Source organism: Diabrotica undecimpunctata, chromosome 2 (assembly GCF_040954645.1).
Source record: "Diabrotica undecimpunctata isolate CICGRU chromosome 2, icDiaUnde3, whole genome shotgun sequence".
NCBI lineage: Eukaryota > Metazoa > Arthropoda > Insecta > Coleoptera > Chrysomelidae > Diabrotica > Diabrotica undecimpunctata.
In genome coordinates this window covers 30,626,314-30,643,406 of record NC_092804.1, presented here as the reverse complement: position 1 = coordinate 30,643,406, position 17,093 = coordinate 30,626,314, and the positions used below count along the sequence as shown (strand labels likewise).

Here is a 17,093-nt window from a genome sequence, read left to right as displayed (position 1 = left end):
ACCATAGTCCACGCTTCCACACCATATATAATATAATTCCACTATTTGGAAGAGTGATTTCATCGTTTGAAGGCAGAGAAATGGGGAAAGACGTATGAAAAATCCAGTGCCGTACACTCATTTTTATTTCAACGTTAATTATATTATATTTTTTAAATATTATTTGTTCGAAATAGGCCACAATATAAATTTATTTATAGGTTTTTACTGACGTTTCGATCTCTATATGCAAAGACCGTTTTCAAAGATATACACGATAGTTACATTTATTTTATTTGTTTATTATATATCTATTTATATAATATTGTTTATATACAACTTATTTAATTTCTTTTTTTTTTCTAACTTTAAAAACGGTCTCTGGAATAGAGATCGAAACGTCAGTAAATTAACTATGTAAATAGATATATTGTGGCTTATTTTCAAAATTCTCCCTAAAAATACAGAATTCCACAAGCAAAAATCTATAAAAAATAAATATATCTATCATTTATATATTTGAAAACGGTCTCTTTATAGAGATCGAAACGTCAGTAAATTAAACATTTGAATATATTTTGTGGCTTATTCCCTACATTCCCCTAAAAATACAGAATGCCATAAGCAAAAAGCTATAATTGATGGATTCGACCGTTGCTTGATGGGAATTCATTTTATGTAACAATAAAACACTGAAAACTTTGTTTTCGAAACTTCCACAAAATTTTCTATAAAATCTTATCACTACAGCTGTTTCGGCAGAGGAATTTTATGTGGAATTTTACGCCGAAAATAAAATGTCTTGTCTCGTCATCCAAAACAATGTTTTTGGTTGTTCGTCCATTATATTTTAATAATCACAGAATATAATTAAAAATTTACTATAAAACGAGAAACTCCAATAACACTAGAATTATCACCACAAACTTCAACCGCAAAAAATATAATCACAAAAGGCAACAGAAGCACTCCCGCCATCACCGCCTATGTAAATGATCGGAATCGACTACACTGTACGGCATATTGTGGTTACGTCTGCTATAGAGAAGCACAAATAAATGTACTAATTATACATTCTATGATATCTGATGAGAAAACGCAAATTAAACGGGTAGTTTTCGGGGGCCGCTGAGTACATTTAAATTTAAGGACATTCGTCGTTTAAACGATGAAATCACTCTTCCAAATAGTGGAATTTTAATATAGTTGTTTACTATTTTGATTCAATTTCACTTTAAACTAAGTTTATTGTGACGTTTCGATTTCCGAAGTGGAAATATGTATGAGTTAATCTTTATTAATTGGCATAACTATCCTCTTGAACAAACTTCATCCATATTTTGAAGCATCTTCCCTTTTTGGTTGCTTTGGGTTGAAAGTCTTCTAATATACAAGTATACAGAAATATCTCTAACCGCGAAGGTCACTCAGGTAGGAAATCAAGAGAGAGGACTTCAGTTAAACGCATTGCTGCAAAGAGTAAACCTCCATTTAAAAATCATTGTCTACGCAATCAGTGGTTTTGCGACATTGCTACATAAAATCGTCAATTAGTAGTATCTCAAGAACACTGAAAAAGCTTCATTCGATTCATAATAAAAATGTAAAAGCATTATAGAACTGCTACCAATTTTCCTGTGAAACAGATAACAAATAAAAAAATCGAAAAACCTTTGAAATTCGATTGATCTGACAACGTCGCGTAACCAAAGTTCTTTATCGGTCTGACCTTGGCGGTTTCAGACATTTCTGTCGACCTGTACCTTATTAAATATGAATATTATTTACACCTATTTTACAACACCCAACTATTTTTCGTTCTGACAATTTTACAGTAACTTTTGTTTCGTCTCAAGTTGTCGAGTACCTCAAGAGGTCAAATAAAATAAATATAATAAATAATAATAAATAAAATGTTATATTTTTTACAACAATAAACGCATGTTCTATATTTTATTTTACAGAAAAACTATTTGATTACCTTTTTATGATATATAGGTTCCTTTCTTTATTACTTTAGCACTATTCTTTTAATTATAATAAGTTTTTCTTCATACATCATCTGTCAAGCAACGTTATCTAAAAAGAAAAAAAGTTGTTAACATAACTATTTAAAAAGCCGAACAATAAAATACTGAAATCTTTTGTTTTCAAAACTTTCACAATATTTATTACGACTACAGCTGTTTCGGCAGAGTGCCTTTCTCAAGTGAATTATTTTTGGCATTTGGCATGTGTTTACACTTTATAGTCTTTAACTGAATACGTTAAGGAGGGGAGAACTGTTTGTCTTAAGTTGGACTTTTAGAATGTCTGTATTTTTAAATTTGGTAATATTGTAAGGCAGTACAGCTGTGTACAGTTTTGACAGTCGATTTAATAATAGCAGGTGCTTTAAAAATACAAACAAAAAATTGTATAATATGTATCTGTTTCTAAGTTTATGACATATGGGATAAGAAAAACATTTATTTTCAACTTTGTAAGTGAGAATAAGTTTTTGGTATGTCCAAATTTTCTCCTTTGTCAAGTGTTAAGTTTTCTCATATGTCAAAGGTGCGCGGTTAATTTTCCTCCCTTTTATTTTGTACCAAATTCTGTCATTTCCATTGGTACGTTTCAATTCTTAATTATTGATTATCTAATATATGCTCTAAATATATGCTAGAACAATATACCCACGTACCAAAGCTCACCGTTGTGTCCTTCAAAATATCTGAGCGCCGGTGTGTAAGGTCCCCATTATTCCTCCCAAACAAGTTAACTTACAAACTTATGTACATGAAGGACATACTCGTACTACGCCGAACAGTTTTTCAGATAATATGAGATAAAATGGTAAAGGATTGTTCAAAAACCTTTCAGAAGGAAGTAGGTTGGTTATCATTCACGGTGGAGGGCAAATAGATTTTATGGTTAACCAAAAAATCGTTAAAAGAACAGTTAATTTCCAATTGGCGTGTAGCGTCTGTTGCCAGTGACAGTACCATAATAGAGCACCTTCTATCAATTCTAACAAAGCGGATATGTTATCTTGGGTAACAGAAAAATACAGCTACCATTTGTTACATGAATGTTGAAACCGCAACTGTGTAAAATCATTAAACGACACAAGAAAGATCATATTCAATATAAATTCGACAAGTTACTGCAAAATACATATCCTTAAAAAATCCACCACATTATCCAGACTTAAACCCTATAAAAATGGTTTAAACGCAAATAAAATATGAAATTGGAAAACAGAATGTAGAACAGGATTTTTCAAAGTAACTGTAGATATCTGGAAGAATGTCGCATAGTTGTAATTACTGGAGAGTTAAGGATCGGTTTCAATGATTGCAGCGTTGACGGTAGTGGATCTGATTATGAAAGTGAATAACATAATATAATATGTATTAGCATATAATGTACTCACAAATGTTTTCTTTGTCTACTATTCATAGGTATAGAAGTAGAGGTTGGTTCCTTTGGAGCTTTAGATCAGAGGCTACGGGATTTTAAAACGGTAATCATAACAATAATAATAAGACATAAATTTTAATTTGGGCTTTTTAACGTATATAACAAAACCACACCTAGCAAAAGCACATGGTTTAAATAGTCTCTAATAAATCAAGCAATTAACCAAACAACCTTTGGGTGTTAGAGGCCTCCAAAAATTAACCTATTTTTCCCATCAACCTCCCTTTAATTAAACGGATAAACTAATTCGTGAGTATGTAACGGTAAAGGACGGATAACGTGTGGTGGTCTCATTCGAAAAGGGAACAATGGATTGCCGTTGACTAGCGAACTTTTCGGTATTGCCAACATTTAACGAGCAACGCCATTTCAATGGCGGCCGAAAATTGGCAACGTGAGTGACAGCGTCCCTCATTCAAATATGTTCGGCTCCAATTCGAACCCTACCCCAGATAGGGGCATCTCTGTCGATTGAAGAGAGATCGTTCGATTTAACTGGATGAAACACAGAGACGTACTTAGGGGTGTATTTCATTATTTACTTTTACAATATATTTTAATATGATTTGAGTTAAGACATTAAAGAAAATCGCTATCGCTTAGAAATATAAATTGAGTTGATTAAGACATGATTATTTAGTTATTACGTTTTTGAATAATGTATAAAAATGGAGTCAAAAACTACGAAAGGATAAAACTATTGAGTAAAAACGGCGATAAAAGAATGGGTGAAATTAATTAAAATAAGTTTTTCTATCGGTAAAAAATCATCAAGTGGTATTAAAAAAAAATAAATAATGTTTGATATTTGGTTTATTTGATGTAAAAGCAATTTATGAGACCAGTATGTTTTGAGCTACGTGATCAAATCGACCAAGTAATATACTTTTATTCTTTATATTTCTTATTAAAGTCAAAACGGTGCCGGATCTAAACATTTGGCTTGGGAGGATGAGACTTTCAACTTGGGGGGATCATCTAATGAAACACCAACCAAAAGACATAAAAAAGATAAACGCAAACTACATAAAAGACATAAACAATAGGTTTTTTTAAATTTTGGACCGTGGGGTGGAGTGAATTTCCCCATTTAACCCGATTCAAAATTATATGGAATTTTTCAGATACCTTAATAGAAAGAACCATTTAGTAAAAGTTAGATTCTAATAACCAAAAGGTCATCCCGATCAAAAAAAGTAAAATAAAATTTTTTACACTACTTCATCTATAAAACTTTCTTGTTTCAATCTTAATTCAAAAATATTTTTATTTTTAATAATAATAATCATATAAAGCATATTACCAAAGTGAAATAATTTTCAAAAAATCGATTTTAAAAACTTTATAGACGATTTATACTATCTTGTCATGTTAACCGCAACTGCTCACTCAAGGTATGGCAATTATTCAGGTCATGGCCGTCTTTAATTTATCAGATCGTTACATTAGATGTGTCAACACTGTCGATCTGTCAAATAGAGGGCCTATCTATAGATCTAATAGTGAGCCTATAACGGGAAGAATATAATTTTAAAGAGTTATCTTTGAATTAATTAACAGAAAATGTATATTATTTATTTTACTTAGATAAAAAAAACCATGTTATTAATATACAAAATACGCTGCGCGCTAAAATTAACGCACAATTTTAAAATTCTATTTTCAGTAGTAATAAAAAAACTGTTGTTTGTTCTTTTGTTCTTTAAGGTTGCTTTTAGAACATCTGAAATAAATTTTTTTTCTTTATTTACGAAAATAGTATTAGAGTAAAACTGCCTAACATCATAAATAAATGACGGAATTGAAAGTTCAACAAAATCAAACTAATAGTGACTATTGCCTCCTCTCCTTTTTCTACATCCACCTCATCAGACGAAGAGGAGATTTATGGTGATACTGCTGACGATTTTGATCCAGACTATGAACATCCTTCCTCTAAATCAAATACGCTTTCAACTGCTTCGTTCAGTGACACCGAATCAAAAGATGACCAGCCGCTGCCTTCATGATCTAGAACTGCGAAAAAGAGATCTGAACAGTACAGGTAGGAACAAACTAACTTTCGGCACATAAAATTTTTAACAGAACGGTCTTTCTATGCACCCGTTGACGAGTATACAACATATTGTATAGAACATATTTTTCAGCGATTTGTTTGCCTATATATCCAATCAAACTAATTTATAGAAAAAATTAAAGTGTTTATCTACTAGATACTACTACGTAAGTCATCTATACGTAATTATTATTTTATTATTGTGAAAAGCAAACGTGAAATAATAAATATACACCGTACAATCATTTTGTGAGGTTAGCTGCTTTAAGTAGCTTATAGTAGCATGCGATTGGTTTTTCATTTACCAGAGTCGGAGTAAGGCCTTCGCCACCGCAGCTTAAAATGACTTCACACAATGTAAACACACCTTCCGATCTAACCAGTCCAGTAAATCAACGTTCGAATATCACAAACAGTTATGCTTCAGCCGCTTCACATTCTTTTCCGAGTAAGAACCAAGCAATTGTATTTAGTTGTATCGATAATGCTAAACTGCAGGATTATCCCATTCCTTTGGGTACAATCATCAACCCAAAAAATATTATTTTTTCATCTAGATTATCTCATAATAGAATCTGCATGTATTTGGCAAACAAAACCGTAGTAGATAACTTCATGACACAACATGGCTCTATAGAAGTACTCGGCGAAGTTGTAACAGCACGAAGACTTGTCTCTCCAGCAGAAAGACTAGTCTTGTCTGGAGTCTGCCCATCAATTCCTCATCAAGTATTAGTTGAAGAATTACAGAATATCGGTTTAAAGCTTATTTCCCCAATATCATTTCTGAAAATTAGCTCGACTCTTCCCGAATATAGTCACATATTGAGCTTTCGGAGGCAAGTTTATATAAGCCCTATAACATCACCAATTCCAGATTCTATTCTAATAAATTTCGACCAAACACCTTACCGCATATTTTTGTCTCAAGGTACACTCACCTGCTTTATTTGCAAAAATACAGGACACATATCATCCCAATGCAAAACCAGTTCAGTAACGGAATCAACTCATATTGAGTCAAACAATGAAGTACCAAATCAAACAGCTTCAACAAGTATACTACACAAGGTACCAAACACCCAGCAGTCATCAAGTTATCCATTATCAAATCCGAGCATATCACCTACACCTACAAATCTCCACAACAAAGAAACTACTAATACTCCTACTCATAGCAACACTTTTAATCAACCTCATTCAGCGGCAATACCGTTTTCACAAACTTCGGAAGCAATATTTTCCAATCTATCAGCTCCTTTTCCATTAGATAAAACTGCAGAAAATTCTAATAAAACTGATACATCACCACAATTTTTTGAAACAACCAATTCAGTATCTCCAGTACTTCCAAATGTAATAAAGCCACATCATCTAAGTGAAAACTCCAATAGCAATTGCGAAAACGCAAGTTCTTCCATAAAACGCAGTATTGGTGAGATCGACACGCCTTCCTCAGATTCAGCAATTTCATCAGAAAATCTGTTGTGCAAAACCCAAACTCTCTAAACCAAAAAAACCGCGCTCATCTAAAGTTCAATCTACACGGGAAACTCTTGAACATTTCATTGATAATCATACCCCACCATTCGTTTTAAATTTCCACCAATTGTCCTTACTGATTGATAATGTCCAAGGCTCCCCCGACACTATTAGCGTCGTTAAAGAATTTACAACTGATATGGTTGGTTTACTCCGTCTCTTACAAAGCAGCTATCAATATGCAAATGATAGATCTACAAAAAGCAAGTTTACAAAACTTCAAAAAAAACTACACACACACTTAGGGAAAGAGATTTCTGACTTAGATAGTGACTCTTCTGTAGACAATCGTTCAGTATCATCTAACTCCGAATCTGTTAACAACATTCAACTCGATACTTCAATGGAACATTGATGGATTCTTCCATCGTCTCCCTATGCTACAGGTTCTTTTATCTGAATATTCTCTAGATATTATTTGTCTACAGGAGACAAACTTAAAGACCAATCAGTTGTACAATTCAAAAAATTTTACTTGTTTCCGCAAAGACCGTACAGATGCAAGTCGTGCAAGCGGTGGTGTAGCAATACTAGTAAACAAATCCATCGAGGCGATACAAATTCCAATAGTCAGTGATTTGGAGGCCGTTGCTATCAGAATCATATCTACCAGTTTAGTATCTATTTGCAATGTTTACCTTCCTTGTGACAGACAAGTAAGTTCTGATAGCCTTTGCAGGTTATTAAAGCAACTGCCACGTCTCTCTACATTCATTAAAACACATTTTTCCGAAACATCCTTTTGAAAAGTTGCTAAAATACCAGCTTTCCCAAGCTCATGAACATGGAAGAAGCGTCCAGTTTTTATGGGTTCCCTCACACGTCGGAATAACAGGAAATGAAGAAGCTGACAGGATTGCACGAGAGGCAATTTTAAGTGATTTGTCGGAACCGATAGACAAGTGTGTTTCCAGTGACTTAAAAGCTTATTTTAAAAATAAAGTGTTGTGTTTGTGGCGAAATGAGTGGTCTCAAACTAATTCCAATTTAAATAAAATCAAAAATAATGTGTCTCAGTGGTTTCCATCGTCGCGCAATAGACGAGAACAAATTGCGGTTGCGCGTTTACGTCTAGGATATATCAGATTAACGCACTCCTACCTCTTCACAAAGAAAAATCCACCTATATGTGATCAGTGTAACGTCCGATTAACAGTCGAACACTCTTTAACAATTTGTAGTAAATATGATCAAGAAAGACAGCGCTACAAGATCCCAAACGCTCTACCACAGGCTCTAGGTCAAAACTGTTCCTGTGACAATATAGTGAATTATCTCAGATCCATAAACATTTTGTATAATCTGTAGGTGTTTAACTTTGTTATATTTGTTTGTTTATATTTTGTTCCGTCGCTAATAACCTTTTGGTGGATGCGACATCTTTTTCTAATAAAAAAAAAAAAAAAAAAAAAAAAAAATTTATACTCCACTCTATCAACAGGCATATCTATCAACACAAACTCAGAGTAATGCCAGTAAAGAGATTCAAGAAGATGAGTCATACACTTTCAAGATAACAACATCGATGCAAACGTTGACATATTGTTCAAAATATGGCCCGTACTAGAAAAAGTACGTCAAAACTGTTTGTCTTTGAAACAAGAGACACTGTTTTCTAGTGATAAAATGATGATAGCACATAAGGAAACTAAGGCAGGTAACTTTCGTCAATATATGCCCAAGAAGCCTAAAAAATGGGGACTCAAATTGTTAGGTCGTGCAGCAGTGTCAGGTATTATTTACGACTTTTTAGTGTACCCAAGTTCGAGCACTTTTAAGAATATACCATTTTCAAATTATTAAGAATCGTTGGGGCTCAGGGCTAAAGTAGTTATATATTTATGTAAAACAATTGCAAATCTGAACGAATCTATAGCTTATTTTGACAACTTTTTTTGTTCTTTGGAGCTAATAGAATACCTAAAGAAGGAGAAAGAGTTGGCGAGTCTTGGTACTATTCGTAGTAACCTACTACAAAGTTGCACACTGGAAACAGATAAAGCGCTCCTCCAAAAGACAGAGGAAGTTTCGATTACAAAGTTGACAACACAAACGGTATAGCAGTAGTCAAGTGGGGTGACACTAAATGTGTCACTTTGGCTAGCTCATACATTTCTCGCAGCCCCGTACTCCAAGCAAAACGATATAGTAAGGAACATAGTATAATATAGTCAACAAAAAGTTGACGTGCAATGTCCTCAAGTAGTGAGATAATATAATAAACATATAGATGGTTTTGATCTAGCTGACATCATTATATAAAACACCGTTAAAATCGAGAAGGTGATATCTTTGTATATTCAGCCAGCTCATAGATATAGCAGTGAACAATGCTTGGTTGCTATTTCGTCGAGATATGGAGGCATTGAGAAAAAGTATGAAAAAATTTTGCATTAATATTGGAAGGTCCCTCATTCTCTCAAAAATATCAGAAAATCTCGATATTCAAGTGCAGATCAACAGCCACGAAACAAAATTAATTATCCGGTAGCTCCTCGCCCAACGATGACGTTTGATTTGACAACATATGTCACTTGCTAAGTTTTGTAGATAAAGGTAGATGTAAATTGTGTACTGATAGATCAACTAGGGTTTATTAGGAAAAATGTAAAACTCATTTATGTCTGGTATCAGGAAAACAATCTAGAAATTGTTTCATCACTTAGACAAGGAAAGAGATGGGACGCGTAATCTTATGGAATTGACTGAAACCTAAACCGGCACCAGAAAAGTTGCCAGGCCATATTTTATTTTTTCCGTGATTAAGAATAATGGATACCTATCAATAAATAGATTTTTTTCAAAATTTATAATTGAACACTGATATAATGAGCACTTTTTGAACATGATTTTATCATTACATATTTTTTATTAGATGGATATAGCGTTTCAGTAAATCAGTAAACTAAACATGAAATCAGTAGATCTACTGAAAAGTCAGTAGACCTGGTAACCTTGCGAGAGGTAGTAATGGGCAACGTACGGACACCAAAACATGGCGGTCACATCGAAACTGGTTTCACTGTGCGAAGATTTATTAAATGAGCGTTACCTCTCCTCTCTCTTTGATGCTATCTGATTTTCTTTTTGATTCCACTTCCATTTCATGAGACAATAAATTAACTTACAAATAAAATTTTCAATAAAAGTACAAAAATACGGTATCATATCACTAAAGCCATTGCTGTTGTTGTTTGTACTGTCTATTTATAATTCATTTCCTGCTTTCCATTGGACTGTTCCTGTTAGCATCATCTTGCTTTGTTAATGTTTTGAAAGTCCTGCAAATATTTTTGAAACAGAGTAGGTCTGTTTCAAAAATATTTCTCTAAGAGTAGGTTTTTTTCTTGAAAAAGTTTTTAATATACCATCAGCAGAGTGCATAAACAAACACAAACAGATATTTTCAAAGGCCTTCTATTCACTGTTGCCGAATTTCCATGATGTTGCATAATGATTACGATGGCCATGCTCAGGTATATTAAGCGATCCTGTAAAGACAATGAAACCGACTTTACTTAGCAACATGGCAAATGCTCAACACACACTACACATACACACATACACAATATACACACGTCCAATAAGCCAATTGGTAGGCGACAGGCGTCTACCGGTATTACGTAACAAATCGGCTAATATTTAACCACTAAGTGTGTAGATTGTTAGGAATAAAATATAATAATAGAATATTAAATTTGTCCAGATAGTTTTCCTATCGGAATGTATTCGTTCCACTTTTTTATAATACTGATCTTCAGTAAATTAATATAGACATTGTGATGTAATATTCCCTTGTTTATTGGTATGCCATTGGTATTGATTTATTGTCAAAATTGCCATTGTTAACATTTTACTGATACCATGTATAGCATGCTAATAGCGAGATTCTATTCTGTATTTTGATTTTAAGTAATGTACTAAATAAAACAAAAAAGTTAAAGTAGTAAAATATGTTCTCACGGAAGTAAATACTAACAGCAGTAAAATAAAAATCAACATGAAAAATCCATCAGGTCTCACACTTTTATCTACATCGGCGAGCAAAAACAAACAATAAAACATTCTTTTCGAATCCGAGCCTGTGTAGATGCGAGATTAACTCCATAAAGGAAATGGAATAGTGACGCAATTCGGATGTTGGGTATAGGTCGAAAAACGCAAAGTTCTTTTATTTTTCAGGGGATTTGATCGGTAAATTATACATATCTTTCAAAATTTCCGATCAATTTTCTGGATATTTGCTTCTATCTATAAAGTTGTGTAAAAAATTGTTCTCGTGTCGTTTTCAGGGGATTTTATCGGTAAATTATACACATCTTTCAAAATTTCCGATAAATTTTATGGATGTTTGCTTGGAAAATCAATAATAAATCTAAAAATCTGTTCTTGTTATAGTTTGTGTTTGTTTTTTGGTAATTGCTTTATTACTTTATAATTTTAAAAATAATCGCAACAATGAATGAACACCACTGTATGTTTTAAAGGACGTGTACGAACTCATCACTATATAGCCCCCCATAAAATTATTAGACCCTCGGAGATATAGTAAACTGATCACCGGCATCCTTTGGAGATTGGTAAACTCATCACCGCAGATAGGTAAACTCATCACCGGGATTTTTGCCTGGTTTCTAATGCGAAAGATTGCCTCTTACCTGTTATACTTTTCGTTTATGTGATAATTTAATAAATTCAGAAATAAATTATTTTAAGCAAGTTGCTTTAAAATTTAACTGAGATATTAATATGTCTCACGGTGTGGCCTATTAGACGTGTTACGATAAAAATCCTGGCCTAAAAATAACCGTATTATATTATGACTAATGCTGTTCTGTTTTAGAATATACGAGACCTTTCGAATAGCTGGCATAAACTCCAAGTAATAAAAAAAACTGGTTCCATTCGAATCTTCCGGAATTAGGCCTGTCCATTCGAGGCGAAACCAGGTCAATTGAGGTCAAAATCCATGGGATTCTAGAGCAGCTGTTTTCGTATAAATATGGAGGAACTTTTATTTTGAAAACAGTTAGTTAATACTCGGACGACGCGCTCGCGATAAAATGTTACGTTCGCTTTTTAATAAATTATGTATGTTTAGTGAAAATAAATAAATATCAGTCATTGTGCTTTTTAATGAATTAAGATAAGAACAAGACATTATAAATTAAAGACTTAACAATTAATAAATTCACAACAAATGGTGTCAGAGTGAGATCGAACATAAATTAGACTTATAATAATAATACAAGTGAATATAAAATAAATTGTGAAAATGGCTACGATTTATGAGCTGACAGTGACTAATTTAAGAAGACATCTTGAAGACAGAGAATTATCTTCCACCGGAAAAAAGGCTGAGTTAGTCCAACGACTAAAGAACGCTTTGCTAGAAGAAGGACTAGATCCAGAGACTTATATATTTGAAGACAAACATGATGCTGTCATCTCGTCGATTTCGAAATTGGAGAACAAAGTTTCTGACGATATTTCGAAAGTTTCTTCTGATGTAGCCAAAGTTTCCGGCGACATCGCATCATTAGAGAACAAAGTTTCCGACGATATTTCGAAAGTGTCTTCTGATGTAGCCAAAGTTTCCGGCGACATCGCATCATTGGAGAACAAAGTATCCGGCGACATCGCTTCTTTAGAAAGCAAAGTTTCTAACGAGATTTCTTCTCTGGAAAGCAAAGTTTCTGCTAACATCTCTAAAGTCACTTCTGAAATATCTGCTCTTGACGATAGAGTGTCTTCGCTAAAAAACCAAGTTGCTGCCGATAAGTTGGCCTTCGAAGAAAAGATTAAAGAGATGGAAAGGAAGATGGAAGAAACAGGGACAGCAGAGAGAGGTAACAATCCGATTACAGTGGAGATAAAAGAAGACGAGACGAAATGTAAGTTGGAGACACGGCCGAAATTTGAAGGAAGTGGAGGTTCTATTCATGTTAAAGTCCCAACTTTCGACGGAAAATCATCATGGAACAACTACATGAAACAGTTCGAATCAGCCGCAAGAGCAAATGGATGGTCTGAAAAAGAAAAGGCGGTAAACCTGACTATCGCTCTTCGAGGAGATGCCTTAGATGTGCTTCAGACCATAGCAGTAGAGGAGACCGATGATTTCGAACAACTGAAGAAGAGGTTAAATATGCGATATGGCCACGAACATTTGGAGCATGTATATCAGTCGCAGCTTAAAAATCGTAGACAGAAGAAAGATGAGGCTCTTCAAGAATATGAGGTAGATATTGCCAGATTAGTACGATATGCTTATCCAACAGCTCCCGAAGACATGATGGAAAAATTGGCCGTTCAAACGTTTATTGATGGTCTTCGTGATCATGAAATGCAGAGAACACTACGATTAGCTCGTCACAAGACGCTGGTTGATGTCTTATCCGCCGCCCTCGAATACGAGTCAGCTACGCAGGCCTCTGGTGGGTACAGTAAAGTTAGGACTGTAAAAGAGGAAGGAGATGAAGATAAACTTGACCAGCTCGTTAATATGATGAAAAGCATGACATATAAGAAAACGAAGACCATCAGATGCTGGAATTGTGGCGAAATAGGACACGTGCGAAGCTCCTGTAAGCACCCTAGGTACGACTCAAATCAAGAAACTCACCATCAGGAAAACTAGAACGGGTCAGCCTTAGGGGGGCAGCTTCGACCCAGAACTTTTCCAAAGACCCTCTCATACTAATAGCTTCTTTGAAATGTCGTGAAGATAGTGTATATGTAGATGGAGACATAAATGGTAAAAAGCATACGTTGTTGGTGGATACCGGAGCGACCAGAACCATTATACGCCCGACAGTTATAAACAGCCGAAAGAAACTGTTACCAACGAGGTTGCGACTTCGGACCGCTACAGGTGAAAATGCTAACATTCATGGAGAAATCCAGGTACAATTGGGAATTGGAGCAGAAAAGTTCGTCCATACTGTTATAGTTGCTGACATCGAAGAGGATGTTATATTAGGAATGGACGTAATGAATATGCATGGATTCCAATTGGATTTTAAGAATAAGGTAATCAAAGTTGGCAACGAAGAGGTATTTCTCCATCCACATAATGACAACACTGTGCAAGCAGCCATTACAGAAGATACAGTCGTGCCTGCGAGAAGCGAAACGATCATAGTAGCGCGACTACAGGGAATTGTAGACGAAGGCACACCTGTTATGATGGAGCCTTGGAACCACGACGATGAGGTTGGCCGTGGAATCATAATTGGAAAGGAATTGGTGACTTCGGCCAAAGAAATTCCTGTGAGACTTATCAATGTCAACGACTACCCAGTGACCATCAAGAAAGAGACAAAGGTAGGAACTTGTGTACCTGTGACATCCATAATCCGTCAGGCGACAACATCTGATAATTCCAACGACAAATTCGACCAAATGGTTGCAGTTGCAGGACAGTCTCTAAATCAGATGGAGAAAAGGAAATTAAGGGAATTTCTTCGGCAGTATCGTGATATTTTCGTACCGATAGGAGGAAAGACGGGAAGAACTACCGTTGTTAAGCATAAAATTGATACTGGTAATGCTAAGCCAATCCGTCAAACAGCTCGACGATTACCACAGGCGAAGAGAGAGGAAGCTGAAACGATTGTTCAGGAAATGAAGAAAGACGGGGTGATAGAACCTTCTACGAGCCCATGGGTCTCTCCGGTGGTCCTGGTTAAGAAGAAAGACGGAACGACGAGGTTCTGTGTGGATTACCGTTTGCTGAACAACGTTACCAAGAAAGATAGTTATCCTCTGCCTCGGATCGATGACACATTGGACACATTGGCTGGAAGTAAATTGTTTTCTACTTTGGATTTGAAGTCTGGATACTGGCAGGTAGAAATGGACCCAGTAGATAAAGAAAAGACAGCCTTCACCACAGGATCTGGATTGTGGCAATTCAACGTTATGCCATTTGGACTCTGTAATGCTCCTGCGACATTTGAGAGGCTTATGGAAAATGTGTTGAGAGGGTTATCTTGGAAAACATGCCTGGTTTATTTGGATGACATAATCGTCTTGGGGGAGACATTCGAAGAACATCTGAAGAATCTAGAAAACGTTTTTAATCGACTTAAAGCTGCCCAATTGATGTTAAACCCCAAGAAGTGCCAGCTATTTCAAGGTAAAGTCAATTATCTGGGTCATATAGTCAGTAAAGAAGGAGTGGCCGTGGATAAGGGAAAAATCGATTCCATTAAGGAATGGCCAAAACCAACTGACAAACATCAAGTGAGAAGTTTTCTTGGACTATGTACTTACTACCGGAGGTTTATTAAGAAGTTTGCAGATATCGCTAAGCCATTAACGCGACTTACGGAGGAAGCAAGAGATTACCGCTGGGATACAGACTGCCAAAATGCCTTTGAGACCTTGAAAAAGCATTTAATAACAGCACCAATTTTAGGGTATCCACTGCCAGAAGGAGAGTTCATCTTAGATACAGATGCAAGTAATGTGGGAATTGGAGGAGTGCTGTCTCAGATTCAAGGAGGACAGGAACGAGTCCTCGGATATTTTAGTAAAGTTCTTTCAAAACCTGAGCGGAATTATTGCGTCACGAGAAGAGAACTTCTGGCAGTAGTGAAATCAGTAGAGCACTTCTATCAATACCTCTATGGAAGAAAGTTTCTAATCCGAACCGACCATGCCGCCCTTAAGTGGTTGATGCAGTTTAAGAATCCAGAGGGTCAGATAGCCAGGTGGATCGAACGACTCCAAGAATACGATTTTAAGATTGAGCACCGGGCCGGAGTTAGCCACAGAAACGCTGATTCTCTTTCCAGAAGGCCATGCTCAGCAGAGTGTTCCCACTGCAACAAAACGGAATCCAAGGAAGCAGCAGTGCTAAGAACGACGATTGTCAACGACGACTGGACGCCTACTAAGATCAGGGAAGAACAAGAGAGAGATCCAGTTATACAGAAAATCCGAAAATGGAAAGAGGAAAACCGTCGACCACCTTGGCAGGAAATATCAAACCTATGCTCAGTAGTTAAGACGTATTGGGCCCAGTGGGACTCATTTATCATCGAAGATGGCTTGCTTAAACGAGTCCTGGAAAATGATGACGGTTCAGAGAAGAGAAGACAGTTGGTGATCCCAAAGAGCAGAATAGCCGAAGTACTTCGTCAGTTACACGACAGTCCATCGGGAGGGCATTTTGGTGTAAGGAAAACCCTTCAGCGAATTCGGGAACGGTTTTATTGGATGAACAGTTCCGACGATGTAAAAGACTGGTGTAAGAAATGTACTATTTGTGCCACGAGTAACGGGCCTTACCGAAAAAGGAGAGCTCCTATGAGACAATATAATGTTGGAAGCCCGTTTGAAAGAATAGCTTTGGACATCGCTGGGCCATTTCCAGAAAGTGAAAATGGAGGCAAGTACATGCTGGTAGTAATGGATTACTTCACTAAGTGGGTCGAGATTTACGCACTTCCAGACCAGAAGGCCGCCACCGTTGCAGATAAGTTGATCCAAGAATATATCAGCCGATTTGGAGTGCCTTTGGAGATCCATAGTGACCAAGGCAGGAACTTCGAAAGCGATCTATTCCAAGGAATATGTGATAGACTAGGCATGAAGAAAACAAGAACTACAGCATATCATCCGCAATCTGATGGTATGGTAGAACGGATGAATAGGACAGTTGGCAAATATTTGACAAAGATGGTGTCCGATCATCAGCGAGACTGGGACCAATACCTTCCGTTCTTCACAATGGCCTACAGATCTGCTGTTAACGAATCAACAGGCCAGACACCAGCGAAAGTCCTATTCGGACGCGAAATGCGACTACCTTGTGATCTAGAGTTTGGGTGTCGACCTGGAGAAGATGTAGCAGGTGAAGATTATGTGATCGAATTACGAAGAAGAATGGACGATGTACATGAGTTGGTCCGTTCCCACCTTCAGATCGCTAGCGACCGAATGAAGAAACGGTACGATACACAAGCCGAAAAGGGTTGCTTTAAGAAGAACGACAAAGTATGGCTGTATAATCCCAAGAAGCGAAAAGGTTGTTCTCCCAAAT

The 17,093-nt window shown here is 36.0% G+C and overlaps 1 long non-coding RNA gene across 1 annotated transcript in view; it reads right to left on the bottom strand.

Moving 5' to 3' along the window:
• Positions 1-17,093, bottom strand: part of LOC140433260 (uncharacterized) — a 121,885-nt gene that overhangs the window by 11,460 nt on the left and 93,332 nt on the right. Inside the window, exon 5 of the long non-coding RNA XR_011949906.1 lies at positions 1,961-2,058. This is a non-coding gene — a long non-coding RNA (uncharacterized lncRNA). The remainder of the gene's footprint in view (positions 1-1,960; positions 2,059-17,093) is intronic.